The following is a 16046-nucleotide window of genomic DNA, read 5'->3' as shown; positions in this document are numbered from 1 at the left end:
CATCACTGGATTGCCAGCAGAAAACATATGTCATGCCCGTAGAGGCTAAAGGGGAGCAAGGAAGAGGTCTTACTGTGGAGCAATACAAAAAGATGGAAAAATGGATGAATTCAATGGAAGGATTTGGGCCTGTTGGGGCTTTAAGCCCACATAAGCTATGTTTGGTGAAAGATCTAATCATTCCTCCTGATTTCAAGCTTCCTGCTTTTACTCCCTTCGATGGTACTGGAATTCCTCTAGATCATCTGACAATGTATTGTCGGAGGATGCAGCCATATGTTCATGATGAGAAGATATTGATTCACTTTTTCCAGGAAAGTTTGACGGGGAGTGCAACTCGGTGGTTTACAAGCTTAGATCCGTCTTCTGTTGAGACTTGGGAGGATCTGGCTAACTTATTCCTTAAGAAGTATGAGCATAACACGGAAAAGGTCCCTACCATCTATGATCTTCAGTGTACTGTTATGAAGGAAGGAGAAAGTTTTCGGGATTGGGCCCATAGATGGAGAGACTTAGCATCCCAGATGCACCCTCCATTGGCGGAACAAGATCTGGTTAATGCATTCATTGACGCACTTCGAGAGCCTTATACTTCAAAAATTGCTGGAGGGGGGCATGCAGGTTTAGGAGAAATGATTCGAGCAGGGGAACGTATTGAGAGATGCATGCAAAGAGGAAATATTAGCATTAGCGTCCCGATGCTTGAGAAACCAGAGTATCAGAAGGGAGGGAAGATGAAGAAGAAGGAAAACGAGGTGCATACCGTTAATTATAGCAGCAATCCCACTTATGGGTCTCCCACTTCTGATTACAGGCCGCGAAGCAATGCTCCCAGGCTGTCTAGTTCATATAACCACCACCTAAACTCAAATTCCTACCCGCCACCTCAGCATTCTTATCGACCACCTCAACAGACTTACCAACCACCTCAGCAAGCTTATCGACCACCTCAGCAAAATTACCAGCCACCTCAACAAGCTTACCAACCACCCCGCCAAAATTACCAAAACTTTGAAAATAACCCTAGACCCCGAAGGCAGATAGAGCAGTTCGCTCCGATACCCATGACTTATGCCCAGTGTTATGAGAAGTTATTGTCTAATTCAGCTATTGCACCTATCCCGGGAGGAGGACCCCAGAATCCACCTTATCCTCATTGGTACAACCCTGAGGTGACGTGTGCCTATCACGGGGATTCGCCTGGACATTCAATTGAAAATTTTCTGACCTTCAAGAGAATTGTGCAAAATATGGTCAATTCTGGATGGTTGAATTTTGATGGGATCAGGAAGCCCGATGTGACCACTAATCCTTTGCCGGATCATGGCAATGGAGGTACCAATGCTGTTGAGGGTTCAGGTGAGTTTAGGAGGAAAATTGCAGAGGTAACTATGTCTTTGAGTTTGGTGTTGGGTGCTTTGGAAAATGAAGGACTTATTAAAAGAGAGGAGTTGGACTTGACGTTGAGATACGATGGTTATGATGAGTCGAAGACTTGTGAATTTCACAAAGGCGTTGAGGGACATTCTCTGGAGAATTGTTTTCAATTTCAAGCAAAGGTGCAAGATTTGATTGATAGCAAGAAAGTAGTATTTGGTGTGAAGTCAGGGTACCTGAATGCAGTCAATGTTATTGGGGATGAATTCTATAAAGGACCAAGGCTTGGTGGGAGGACGAAGCCAATTGTTTTGCAGTACTTTTTAGAAGATCAACCGTTTGTCAAAAGTCCACATCCTTCAAAGCCTTCTTACGTGAGTGATAAGGCTGTTCCGTGGGTATACGAGAAAAATGATCTTGAGGTTGCTGTGGATAACATCTCAGGGGTGAGTAGGATAACCCGAACTGGACGGGTTTATTCTCGAGAGGAGTCAGGTGACCCAATGTCAGGAGCGGAAGCTGAAAGGAAAAGGAAGGGAAAGGACGTTGTAGGAGCGGAAGAGAATTTGAAAGATTTGAAGAAAGATCATATTGTATGTGAGGAAATTAAGAAAGCAGTGACTGATGTAGAAATTCAGGAGTTTCTGAAGATTATCCGTCAAAGCGAGTATATGATTGTAGACCAGTTGAAAAAGACCCCGGCAAAGATTTCCATCTTAGAATTAATCATGAGTTCGGAGCCACACCGTAAAGTGTTGTTGAGAATGTTGAATCAGGCCTATGTGTCAGAAAAGATACCGACAGAATCTTTTGACGGGATTGTCGGAAATGTGCTCGCAACTCACTTATTATCATTTACTGAAAAGGAGATTCCAGATGAAGGGATGGGCCATAACAAAGCGTTGCATATTTCGGCCATGTGTAGGGGTTTTGAAGTGGCAAGTATTTTGATCGACAATGGATCGTCGTTGAATATCCTACCAAAGGAGACTTTTGATAGGCTGTCAATTGACAGATCATATTTGAAGCAAGTACTAGTGGTGGCTAAAGCCTTTGATGGAACCAAGAAGGAGATAATGGGGGAGATCGAGGTCCCTTTGGAGATCGCAAATGTCACATTCAATGTCCCCTTTATGGTGATGGATATATCGCCTACTTACAGTTGCTTGTTAGGGAGGCCGTGGATTCATACTGCTGGGGCAGTACCGTCGTCTTTACATCAGAATCTCAAATTCGCTCATGGGGGGAGAGTCTACATTGTTAAAGGCCAGTCGGAATGGATGGTGGCTAGCATTTCAAACTCACTCCATATCGATGCGCCCCTGCAGGGGATTGAAAGCTCCTTCCAGTCCTTTGAAATTGCTACTGCCAGTTTTGTGAAGGAGGAGCAGCTTCTGGTGCAGCCCCGTTTATCAAAAGTGGCTAAGTTTATTGGAAGAATTATGTTGAAGATGGGATTCCGACCAGGAGGAGGTTTAGGCAAAGAGGAGCAGGGGATAAAGAAGCCAATAGCTGTATTGAAACAGGCTGAGCGCTGGGGGCTTGGGTATAAGCCCAGTAGAACTGATAAGGTCCAGGCCCAAGCTGAGAGACAGGCGAGGCGAATCGCTCATTTTGAAGGTCGAGAGCTGAATATTCTGAAAAGGTCAATTCCTTGGTTGTATGACAGTTTTGTGTTTGGAGATTTCTTGGAAAAGGTCAATCCTCTCAATGCAGGGGCAATTCTAGGGAAATTGATCCTTAATCTTCCTGTTGATCAAGTAGAAATGAGTCGAACTGGGGCAAATTTTGAAGAGCTGTGTGAGCAGTTGGAAGATTTTCATGTTGCTGCTATAGAGGAAGATCCGAACTTTGCTGCTAAGCCTTATTTTGTCATTCCTCGGCCTCCAGGTTTTGGGCTCAACAACTGGACCAGTTTTGAACTGCCAGTCTCGATCAACAGCCTTCAAGAGTAATCTCCATATGCACTATGATCTGTGGTCTAGCTCACGGCCACTGATTGGGTTTTTGTAATGAGCATGTCTTTACTTTATCTTTTGATGAATTTGCATAGTATGGCCTTTGCATATTCTCATGTTTCTGATGATTCTGCTATGCTTATCATAAATAAAAATCTTTGTTCAAAATTCTCACATCTATTCACCTTATTTCACACATCACTTCTAAAAAATCCAAATCTCACACATTCCATTTTGACAGGACTGAAATTGATGATAATAAAAAAGATGAACCGAATGAACCAGATTTTGGGGCACCCATTAACAATGTTGAATCTGACTCTGACTCTGAGGATGAATTTGAGATATCGCCAGAAATGTTGAGACAAGTTAATCAAGAAGAAAAGATAATTCAGCCACACTAAGAAATTACTGAGGTTGTTAACTTGGGAACTGAAGATCAGAAAAAGGAAGTTAGAATTGGTGCAGCTTTTGAAGGAGGAGATAGAGACAGATTGATAGGTTTGCTACATGAATATCAAGACGTTTTTGCATGGTCATACCAAGATATGCCAGGACTTGATACAAACATAGTGGTCCATAAATTGCCATTAAAACCCGATTGTCTGCCAGTGAAACAAAAGTTGAGAAGATTGAAGCCGGAGATGCTTTTGAAGATTAGAGATGAAGTAAAAAAGCAGTTTGATGCAGGATTCCTTGCTGTAGCAAAATACCCCAAATGGATCGCAAATATAGTACCAGTCCCGAAAAAGGATGGTAAAGTTCGGATGTGTGTGGATTACAGGGATCTTAATCGGGCGAGCCCGAAAGATAACTTTCCTTTACCCCAAATTGACATATTAGTAGACAATACTGCTAAACATTTTGCGTTCTCCTTCATGGATGGATTTTCAGGATATAACCAGATCAAGATGGCACCGGAAGATCAGGAGAAAACTACTTTCACCACTTTATGGGGTACCTTTTGTTACAAAGTCATGCCATTTGGTCTCAAAAATGCGGGAGCTACTTATCAGCGAGCCATGGTTACTCTGTTTCATGATATGATGCATAAAGAGATTGAGGTGTATGTGGATGACATGATTGCTAAGTCAAAGGAGGATGAAGATCACGTGATTAACCTGGAGAAGTTGTTCAAGAGGTTGAGAAGGCACCAATTGAAGTTGAACCCCTCGAAATGCACATTTGGTGCAACCTCGGGGAAGTTGTTGGGTTTCATTGTCAGCAGAAGAGGTATTGAAGTGGATCCTGAGAAAGTGAAGGCGATCATGGAAATGCCGCATCCTCGCACCGAGAAAGAAGTCAGAGGTTTCTTGGGCAGACTCAATTATATTGCAAGGTTCATTTCACAATTGACAACTACGTGTGAGCCAATTTTTAAGTTACTTCGGAAGAATAACCCATCAGAATGGAATGATGAATGTCGAAGTGCCTTTGAGAGAATCAAGCAGTATTTACAAAATCCACCGGTCTTGATGCCTCCGGTTGCTGGGAGCCCGCTTATTCTCTACTTAACTGTATCAGACAATTCAATGGGATGTATGTTAGGGCAACATGATTCATCGGGGAGGATAGAGCATGCGATCTACTACTTGAGCAAGAAATTCACCAGTTGTGAGACAAACTACTCCATGTTAGAGAAGACTTGTTGTTCATTGGCATGGGTTGCGCATAGGCTCAGGCAATATATGTTGTATCACACTACTTGGTTGATCTCGAGGATGGATCCGATCAAGTATATTTTTGAAAAACCATCTCTTTCAGGGAGGATTGCAAAATGGCAGATGTTGTTGTCAGAATATGATATTTTGTATGTCGCCCAGAAGGCAGTGAAGGGAAGTGCAATAGCAGATTACTTAGCAGAGCAGGCGATTGATGACTCTCAGCCTATGAATCCAAGGTTCCCAGATGGAGAAATCTTGTCCTTAGAAATGGAGAGTCGGAAAGATATGGACGGATGGGTTATGTTGTTTGATGGCGCTTCTAATATCGTTGGTAATGGGATTGGGGCTGTGCTTATTTCTCCGGAGGGGAAAGTTACCCCATTTACTGCTAAGCTTTATTTCAAATGTACCAATAATGTGTCTGAGTATGAGGCCTGTGCCATGGGAATTCAAGCTGCTATTGATGTCGGGATTAAAAAGCTTCAGGTTTATGGTGACTCTCAATTGGTGATCAGGCAATTGTGTGACGAATGGGAAACCAGGGATGTCAAATTAGTCCCGTATTATCAGCATATCAAGGAGTTGATGAAGTTTTTCGACTGTGTGGAATTTGATCATATTCCAAGAGAAGAAAACCAGATGGCAGATGCTTTGGCCACTCTGGCAGCCATGTTTGATTTGGACCCTCGTGGAGAAGTAGAGGTTGTCAGGATTGAGAAGCGTAAAATTCAGGCGCACTGTTTGAATATAGTAGCAGAACCTGATGGCAAACCCTGGTATTATGATGTGAAGCAGTATTTGGAGAAAGGAGAATACCCTCCAGAGGCCTCAGATAATGACAAACGCACCATCCGAAGGCTCTCAAGCTCTTTTTTCTTGGATAAAAATGTATTGTATAAGAGAAGCTCGGGATTTGTTCTTCTTCGATGCATGGATACTGATGAAGCCAGGCAGATTATGGAAGAGATTCATGAAGGAATATGTGGTACTCATTCGAGTGGATATTCAATGGCAAGGAAGATATTGCGAGCCGGTTACTATTGGCTTACCATGGAAAGAGATTGTATTAGATATGCGATCAGATGCCATAAGTGCCAGATTTATGCTGATAGAACTCATGTCCCAGTGAACCCTCTGCGGGTATTAGCAGCACCTTGGCCCTTTTCAATGTGAGGTATCGATGTTATTGGCCCTATCGAGCCCAAAGCTTCCAACGGACATCGTTTCATTCTGGTTGCAATTGATTATTTTACAAAGTGGGTGGAAGCAAATTCTTATGCTAAAGTGACAAGTAACGTTATCGCTCGATTCTTGAAAAAAGATATTGTATGTCGCTATGGGGTTCCCGAAAGGATTATTACTGATAATGGCACGAATTTCAACAGTAAGATAGTGAATGATTTATGCAAGCAGTTCAAGATCAAGCATCATAATTCATCTCCTTATCGTCCCAAGATGAACGGGGCTGTTGAGGCAGCTAACAAAAATATCAAGAAAATCATCCAGAAGATGACAGAGAATTACAAAGATTGGCATGAAAAGCTTCCTTTCGCTTTATATGGGTACCGAACTTCTGTGCGTACATCCACTGGTGAAAGTCCTTTTGCTTTAGTATACGGGACAGAGGCTGTTCTTCCCATTGAAGTGGAGATCCCCTCACTAAGAGTAGTGGTAGAGGCCAATTTGGAGGAGACCGAGTGGGTCCGAACTCGTTATGAACATCTAAATTTTATTGAGGAGAGAAGATTAGGGGCACTTTGTAGAGGACAACTTTATCAAAGACGAATGATAAGAGCACATCGCAAGAAGGTGCGTCCTCGTTGTTTCAGAGAAGGGGATTTAGTGCTAAAGATGATTCAGCCACCTCAAAAAGATCACCGTGGAAAATGGACTCCTACCTACGAAGGACCATATGTGGTGAAGAAAGCATTCTCTGGTGGAGCAGTAATTTTGACAAAGATGGATGGAGATGATTTGCCTCACCCAGTAAATGTCGATGTTCTCAGGCAGTATTATGCTTAAAAAAAAAAAAAAAAAAAACCGCTAGAGTGAAAACCCGAAAAGGGCGCTCTAGGCAAAAAAAAAATCCCGCTAGAGTGAAAACCTGAAAGGGCGCTCTAGGCAAAAATTAGGGACAATAAGAAATTTTATTGAAGTGAAAACCCTCACGGGTACTTTAATTATGGCTGCAAATTTCGGTTGCAGATTGTTTGAAGAAAGGAGGTTGAGACATGAGTCTGTTGGTTGTTAACTTGTCTTGCATTGACATTGGTGCGGAGTACAGAACCGACCTCGTAGTTGCCAGATTGGAGGACAGTTATTTGGGCAAGCACCCGAAACTGGGGCAGTTCTCGGGATGCTCTTTATGCTATCATTTGTTTGTTCGTTACACAGAATGAGAAGTTTGTTGGCAGAAATGGAGGACTCAGAGACAGTCTCAGACGAGTCAGATTTGATCATTGTTAATTGGGTGCACACCAAAACTGGGGCAGTTTTGGTGGAATCTTTGAATTATTACATATTTCATCTTGGAGAAGTTGGGTTTGTCCCTTCTTCCTTTGACTTCTCTACATTCTTGTACATACCTTTGTCAATTGGCACCCATCCTTTTCAATAAAAATAGTGAAGAAATTCATTTCTGTAGTTTTGTCACTTCTGGCATCTTTTTTTTTTCATACCCCAACTCCATTCTCAATCCATGTTCCAAAAAGTTTATCATTTGCATTCATTAATTGACATGCATGGCTATACTATTGAATTTATCACTGATAAAGTTTTGACAGGAAATGTGGAATATGCATTAGGACATTACTCTTGATAGGAATTTGATTGGATTTTTGGCATCCTAAGCTGGAAGGGATTTGAATAAAAGACTTGAAGCCGAGGTAAGCATTAGCAGGAAAGGGAAGATCATAATCATATGACGTGCACAACGAAGTGAAAAATAAACCCAGATGAAATGGCAGCATTGAACTCAAAAGTAGGCACACATGCAAATAAGCAAAGAAGAAGAAAAGAGATAGCTCAAGAGTTGGGTTTTGGAATGAGTGAGAGCCTTCACCAATCAGAATAGAGAAGATACATTGAAAATCCAGAGTCAGAAAACCAAACCGTACGATGAAGCAGATTTGGTCTAGCAATTTGCAACTGTACACGTGCTTGAGGGTGGCAAAGCTTTGAGAGAGCATGCATTCACTCATTAATGAGACATTCATATTTGAGCAAAATAGGGCATTACATGCATCATTTTTGCATATGGTTTGTCCTCTTTGTATTATGGCAGGTTTATGCAGAAGATACAGCTTGGACGTAGTCATTCTCCTCAAATCAAAGTATATCATCTGCTCGAAACATCTTTCTGTCAAGGTGAGATTACAAAAACTCCCGAATACCTATGTTCAAAAAAAAAAAAAAAAAACAAACAAAAAAAAAAGATCACTTTTTCAGCCAAGCCGGGAATGGCTACAGTGATCCCGAGCATCTTTTCTCAAAAAACAAAAAAAAACAAAAAATCCTTTTTCAGCCAAGCCGGGAATGGCTCCAGTGATCCCGAGCATCTTTTCTCAAAAAACAAAAAAAACAAAAAATCCTTTTTCAGCCAAGCCGGGAATGGCTCCAGTGATCCCGAGCATCTTTTCTCAAAAAAAAAAAAGACCCTTTTTCAGCCAAGCCGGGATGGCTACAATGATCCCGAGCACTTTTTCTCAAACAAAAAGAAAATTTTTGGCCAAGCCGGGAATGTCCCCAATGATCCCGTGCACACTGTTTTTTCAAATTTACAAAGCCCACTCCAAGTGGGATTTCATTCAAGCATTGGCCAAGCCGTGGATGGCCCTATGATCCCGTGCACATTGTCTTTTTCAATTTACAAAGCCCACTCCAAGTGGGATTTCATCCAAGCATTGGCCAAGCCGGGGATGGCCCTATGATCCCGTGCACATTGTCTTTTTCAATTTACAAAAACCACTCCAAGTGGGATTTCATTCAAACATTGGCCAAGCCGGGGATGGCCCTATGATCCCGTGCACAAGAAATCGGGCGGGATCGGAATCAGAGCATTGACAGATTCGTGAGATAAGAAAAGGAGAGGTAATGATCGACAATTTCTGTGTTATTTTTCGATATTGTTTCTAGTTGATTTTCGGTTTTGTATCTTTGAATCTTATGGTTCATGTTCTGGGATTTCTTCCAGATTTTGGTTTATGGATGTGATGTTCTGGGTTTCGGTTGCTGGTTTTGTGATGTTCTTGGTTGAATTGTTTGTTATTCTAATATCAGGTGATGGGGTCCTTAGCATGAGCTTTGTTGGCTTGCTATTTGAGTCTTGATTTATATATACATAGTGTGTGTATATATGGGTGCAATATATTGTGTATATATATATATATATCTGTATGTGCGTATATATATATATGTGTGGTGTATATATATATATGTGGTGTGTGTGTGTATATATACAGGGTGTGCACATATATATTTCATGTATGTTTGTATATATGTGTTTGTGTATGCATGTCTATAATATATATATGGGATTAATTTGATTTGAGTTTTTATGATATTTGAGCACCATTTAACCCTCCATTCTTATGTTTGTGTTTGTTGGGCTTGGATCGGGCTTGGGACCGCTTGGATCAAGAGGCATACCTAGAGGATTTGGGCCGGATTGGAGCAATGGGTCTCAAGGGCAATATTGGGTTTTTGTACATTTGTATAAATTTCGTTTTTGTCACGTATCCTTGTAGAATGTAAATCTTTGTAATAGTATAGTGGAAAATAGTGGAAACGCATACATAAATGTTTAGGGTGCTAGAAGCATATAGACATTAGGAGATGATTTTGTGAATAATGATTGCATTAGAATGCATGCTTAGGATTTTGATTTTTCACATCATGTCATGATGCTTAGACATATGCTAGGATTATTTGAATGTCATGAAAATAAATGCAACGCGTTAGTCATTGTATTAATCCAAGCCGTCTCACATTAATAAAACACATCAAGATTAAATTATGGAATCCTTATGTTTTGATTAAATACCAAAGAGCCTTCAAGATATTGGGGTTCCATTGGCATTCATTGGAAACATTTGGATTTCGTGGATCCGGAAAGCAAATGTGTTTTGAGGGATTAGGAGAATTTATTTACGGACTCAACGGTGGGTTTAAAGATATTTGACCCATTCAATGAGCCATAAATGGATTCTTTCTTTTCTCATGAAGAACATAATTGTGAGTAAGACTTAAATTAAATATTTCTTGATTGTGGGCCCTTTTGGTACATCAACCAAGTCCTCAAAAAATCTTCTTCAAAAATATCCAAACCCACTCCAAGTGGTGCTTTATCCAATCTTTGGCCAAGCCGGGAATGGCCTTAATGATCTCGTGTACACCTTTTTTTCAAAACCCCCAAACCCACTCCAAGTGGTGTTTTCTCCAATCCTTGGCCAAGCCGGGAATGACCCAATGATCCCGTACACCTTGTTCTCCAAACCACTCCAAGTGGATTTTTCATTTACATTCCAATAAGACCCATCAAAATGGGATTTTCAAAAACAAATAGGAGCCAAAAAGGAAAACATTTAAAGGTAACCGATTTCGGGAGTTGTGGGGTGCCTAACACCTTCCCCATGCTCAATAGACCCCCTTGCCCATTTTTCTCGTAGACCAGAATGGATGTCCAATTGCATCCTAAAAATCAATTGGTGGCGACTTCATTGTTTTTTCAAGCCGGTTGCTTCAACTATAAAGGGGATCGATCGACCTCAACAAGTTGAAAATTCTAGAGATATAGACGTTAAGTCGATCAATCAACCAATTGATGAGACTAGTAACAGAGGGTAGAGTAGATATGCAATTCATTACGATTGGCCCGACAACTCAAAATCTGCTCTTCAAGTGAAGGCGTATTGTTGGGATTAAAAATCCTACACTGATATGACGCTTGTATGATAAGTTAAACTGTGCAGTTAATATAGTCTTGAGGTAAGCTTCTGCAGTTTTTGTTTTCCTTAAACTCTATCTCTGTATTGATTTGAAACACGTTTTTATTCAGATAAAATTGATCTGGATATTATCTAATACAGGAGATGTGATCGGAACAAAGTATTGAAGTTGATATGGACTTCTTGTTTATTAGTTGAAGTTTGATATGCACTCCTTGTTTGTTAAATGTTGGATAAGAACTAATGTCTATTAATTGGAGATATATGTGTTGATATTTATCTTAATTATGTGCAACAATTATCTTCAAGATAATCATCTGATCAACATTTGAGCTTATTAGAAGTGGATTCGTGGTGTCTATATAAAGCACATCAACATGGAGTGAAAGACATCGAAGCTTTGAGAGAGAGAAACCTATAGAGGAATATTTTGTGCTTCTAGTCTGTTTTTTTTGTTTTGTTCTTCCACTCTCCTAGATGTTTTGATGAGTGATTCATATCTGTATTCATGATGAGAGAGTGTGAGTTTCGTGTTTGAGTGTTGCTCTGTTGATTTCTCTGACTGATCCATAAGAGGAAGAAGAAGAGCAAGACTGCACTGTTTTGAAGTAACCTACGCAGGCTACCTCAGAAGTTACCTGGATCGTACTTGAGTACAAAGTCTCTTGGAGGCGCCAAGAGCAATTGCAAATCATCATTGGTGTGTTGATTTGGGGTTAAAGCATATGTTGAGTCAAGTTGTATGATCGAGTCATAGGTAACGATAGATTGTAAGCTTTTCTTCACATAGTGGATTGCTTTGACAGGATGGTCGCTCATAGACCCGAGGTTTTTTCCCAGTCAGGGTTTCCTCGTTAAATTTGTGGTGTTCTTATTTGTTTATTTTCCGTATTGATTTCCTATTACGTTGACTAACAATCTTGGAAAAGGAATATTGTATTCTCATGTATGTCCACCAATCTTTTTTTCTCAATGGTTAAAAAAGAACAAGGCGGATGCTCAATTCTCCAAGTTCTTAGATATATTGAAGAAGTTTCAAGTAAATATCCCATTTGCCGAAGCTTTGGAGCAAATGCCTAGCTATACTATGTTCACAAGTGACATCCTATCCAAGAAGCGGAAGTTGGGAGACCATGAGAGAATTCAATAAACTGAGGAATTTAACATCATTGTGCAAAGAAAACTTCCAATTAATTAAGTAGGAGGATTCAAGAAGTTTCACAATTCTTTGCATCATTGGAACTACCTTGATTGAAAGATCCCTATGTGATCTAGGAGATAGCATCAATTTGATGCCACTATCGATCGCTCACAAAATTGGGTTAAATAAATTAATCTGACCACAGTGTCTTTGAAAATGGTCGGTAGTTCCATAACTTACCTTGGCGATATAGTGGAGGATGTTTTAGTGAAGGTGAACAAGCTAGTTTTTTTCTATTGATTTTCTCATTTTGGACATGGAAGAAGACATCAGTACTCCAATTATTTTAGATCGACAAGCATTGAACGTTTAAGGAAAAACTGTAAGGGGGTAGATGACCAAGTCACATTGAACGTTTTTGGAGCATTGAAACAGTCTATGAATTCACAATCATGTTTTTGAGTGGACGACATAGACATGATCAATCCTGAAAACTGTGTGAAGGAGACTCCTTGTGATCTAGTGAAAGCTTGTCTAGTCAAGACACCATTGTTTAGAGAAAAGAAAAGAAAAAAAAGAGAGAAAAAGGATGAATGCGCTTGATATGGTCCAATATAAGAAAAATGTAAGTGAGGTGAATGGGATGTGGAAGAAAGTTATTGACAAGGTTCAATATCTCAGCATAAGAAATAAACTTATGATTTCATTCCTTATTTGAATCATTACAAGGAAGCTATATATATACACAAGAAACCTTAACAATTGTAAGAGAGCCGTTTGCTCTCCTTAATACTAGGAAAGCAAATCACCAAAAATAGAAAACTAATATGCCTAATAATAAGCAACGGTCATACACATAAAATCATGAGTACAATATAATATGACCTAATAATGAGCAACGGTCAAATGCCATGAAATCATGAGTTGAATAGCTTTAACCTTGATTGTGGGATATAGTTGAAAATAGCCACCAACTCGGCAAGATTATTAAGAAAACAATCTTTCCTTTCCTTTGTTGGAAGTTGACTTGTGTTTGATTGTTGTTGAATATTATTTTTGTCCTTTTCACCCTTCCTCAAGCTGGAGGTAGCAAGTGAGTGTACTCCAAGCTTGTCTCGAAATTTTTTGAAAGGTAGCTTGGGAAGAGGCTTTGTGAAGATATCAGCTAGTTGATGTGTGGAAGGAACAAATCTTGTTATTAGTGACCCAACTGCTACTTGTTCTCTAACAAATCCTGTTTGGCCAAGCTTCGGAATCTGGAACAGAAATAATTTTAGGATTGTGCTCTTGTGCACTTTCCTTGTTAGTAGCATATATGGAAAAATATTCTCATCAAATACTACATGTCTAGAAATATATACCCTATTTGTTTTTGGATCAAGACACCGATACCCTTTGTGTATAGGATTATATCCTATAAAAACACAAGGATATGTTTTCATGGAAAATTTGTTCTTTCCATAATCACGAAGATATGGAAAGCAGCAACCAAAGATTCTCAAATGTCCATAATTAGGATTTCTTTGAAATAATTTTGAATATGGTGATTCCATTTTTAAAACGTTTGAAGGCATACGATTTATTAGATATACGCTAGTTAAGAAAGCATCTACCCAATATTTTAAAGGAATATTTGATTGAAAAGGTGAAGTCAAACCTGTTTCCACAATATGTCGGTGCTTCCTTTCAGCTATACCATTTTGTTCTAGAGTATGGGGACAAGAAAATTGGTGAAAAATTCCACAATTATTTAAATGATTTTCGAAATTATTTGAGATAACTCACCACCACCATTGCTTTGAAAAATTTTGATTCGACGATCGAATAGATTTTTGACTTTTTTTTGAAATTTGATAAAGCTTTCAAAAAAAATCCGATTTTCTTTTTAACGGAAACAACCAAGAATAATGAGTACAATCGTATATCAAAATTGCATAATATTTAAAACCTTGACAAGATAAAATAGGGGCAGGTCCCCATAAATCGCAATGAATTTTGTCCAAAGGAAATTTAGAAATACTATTGGAAGCAGAAAAAGGAAGTTTACATCTCTTTCCCATTTGACAACTAATGCAAATTGATTCAGACTTATTCTAATTCGATATATCTACGCTTTGAGGGCAGCTGCAAAAGCATGATGGCTCACATCATCAAGGGCATATAATCCTCCCTTTTTAAGCCCCTCGGTTATTATCTTTCACTGTTGATCCTTAATCACAAAACCATTAGCGAAAAATTCAATAGAGCATGCATTATCAGTAGTTAATTGTCCTATGGATAGTAAATTCTTATAGTTTCGGGAACAACTAATACATTTTTAAGATCAAGATTTCCATGCTTTGTAAGAATTTTTCCTTCTCCTATATGTGAAATTCTAAAACTTTGTCCATTTCCTACATATATAGTGTAATATCCTGGTCTAATTTTACACTATTCATAGTATCTTCTCGTGGTGGTTGAGGTGGAGGGAACCTCTGTGTTGGTGAACCGGTATTTGAAGGAGTAAAAATTAAATTGTGATAAAATTATAAAAATATTTTTAATAAATGGGGAATTTTAAAGGAAAATTTTTAAAGTAAGAATTACTTAAATCAGATTTAAATTTGATTTGTTATGAATTTTTGAAGTTAATTATAACAATTTAGTTAGGGGCATTTTTGACAGATGGTTGTTTTGGTAAGTGAAAGATATTATAAAAGAAAAATTAAAATGAAAAAAAAACTTACGCAGTTTTTTTCCTGTCCTTCCTCTTCTCTCGCGTGAATTTGTTCTTTACTATTCATTTTCCGAGTCCGACGACGGTGAGCGACACCACCGATATCAAAAGAAGCGTACTGACGAGACGAGTATAACCCAACTTGAATCACGTCGATCGGAGTTGTGGTTAGGGAGATATCGGAGTTTGAAGTTCCGATTTCCTCGGATTTCTTTTGGTCGATCCGGCCGATTCCGGCAACGGTTTGGTTTGTTTCAGGTACCTATGAGTTCATCTCATCGAGTTCTTTAATTTGATATAAGATTTGGCAGGTTTGGGTGGTCGGATCGCCGGCGATGGGGTTAAATGGGTTTCCGGTGAGTTGATCGAGTCAGGCCGAGTTGACTCGGTTGACCGGCGAGTTGACTCGGCTGGGTACTATTTGACCCGATTTGACCCGGTCGGGTACTATTTGACCCGGTTCGATACTATTTGACCCGGTTACTATTTGGCCCGGTTCGGTACTATTTGGCCGTTGACCATAGTTGACCGACCGTATTTTTACAGTATTTACATATATCGTGTTTTTCAGTGTAGACGGTGGTCACGGTTGAGATTCGGAGCGGGTTAACTTTTGGAGTTAGGGGTTGTCTAGGACGCGTGCTTGGTTTTAGCACTCTAATTTCCAGGTAGGGGTTTCCTTACTCTTGCATGTGACTTTAGAGTTCCGGTTTACGAACTCTGGTGATATTATGGTTTTGTCGGTTTCCGGGGGTGGAAATACGACCTATTTTGCATGTTGATTTATATTCCATGTTATATATATCACTGTTGGTATGTTTTCTGAGAGTGAGGTGATTGGAGGTGTTGGATGTGGATGTGGATGTGGATGTGGATTGTGGGCCATATAGGCGCCCAAATGATCAGATATGGATTTCTGATGGATGATATATATACATATACAGACCGGATATATACCGGTGGACCGTCTGAGATGGGGTGCATCACAGGGGACGCCCTCTGGTGTAGGCTATGCTATCGGGATACCCGATCCTCATCCAGTTTCGGTGTGGACCTGGATTGGGAGACACCCTACGGGGATTAGGGTGGGTCCAGGGGTGTGATGGATTGTTGGAGATTGATGTGGTGATTACAGTGTTGGATAGCCTTATCGGCTACCATTTCACTTGATTGGATTGGTGTATGGATTTCTGGAGACCAGTGTTGGTGGTTCCAGTGTTGCTTAGCCTTATCGGCTATTGTGCT

Source organism: Tripterygium wilfordii, chromosome 9 (assembly GCF_013401445.1).
Source record: "Tripterygium wilfordii isolate XIE 37 chromosome 9, ASM1340144v1, whole genome shotgun sequence".
In the NCBI taxonomy this organism is placed as follows: domain Eukaryota; kingdom Viridiplantae; phylum Streptophyta; class Magnoliopsida; order Celastrales; family Celastraceae; genus Tripterygium; species Tripterygium wilfordii.
The sequence above is the reverse complement of the archived record's forward strand: the minus strand, read 5'-3'. Positions refer to the sequence as shown.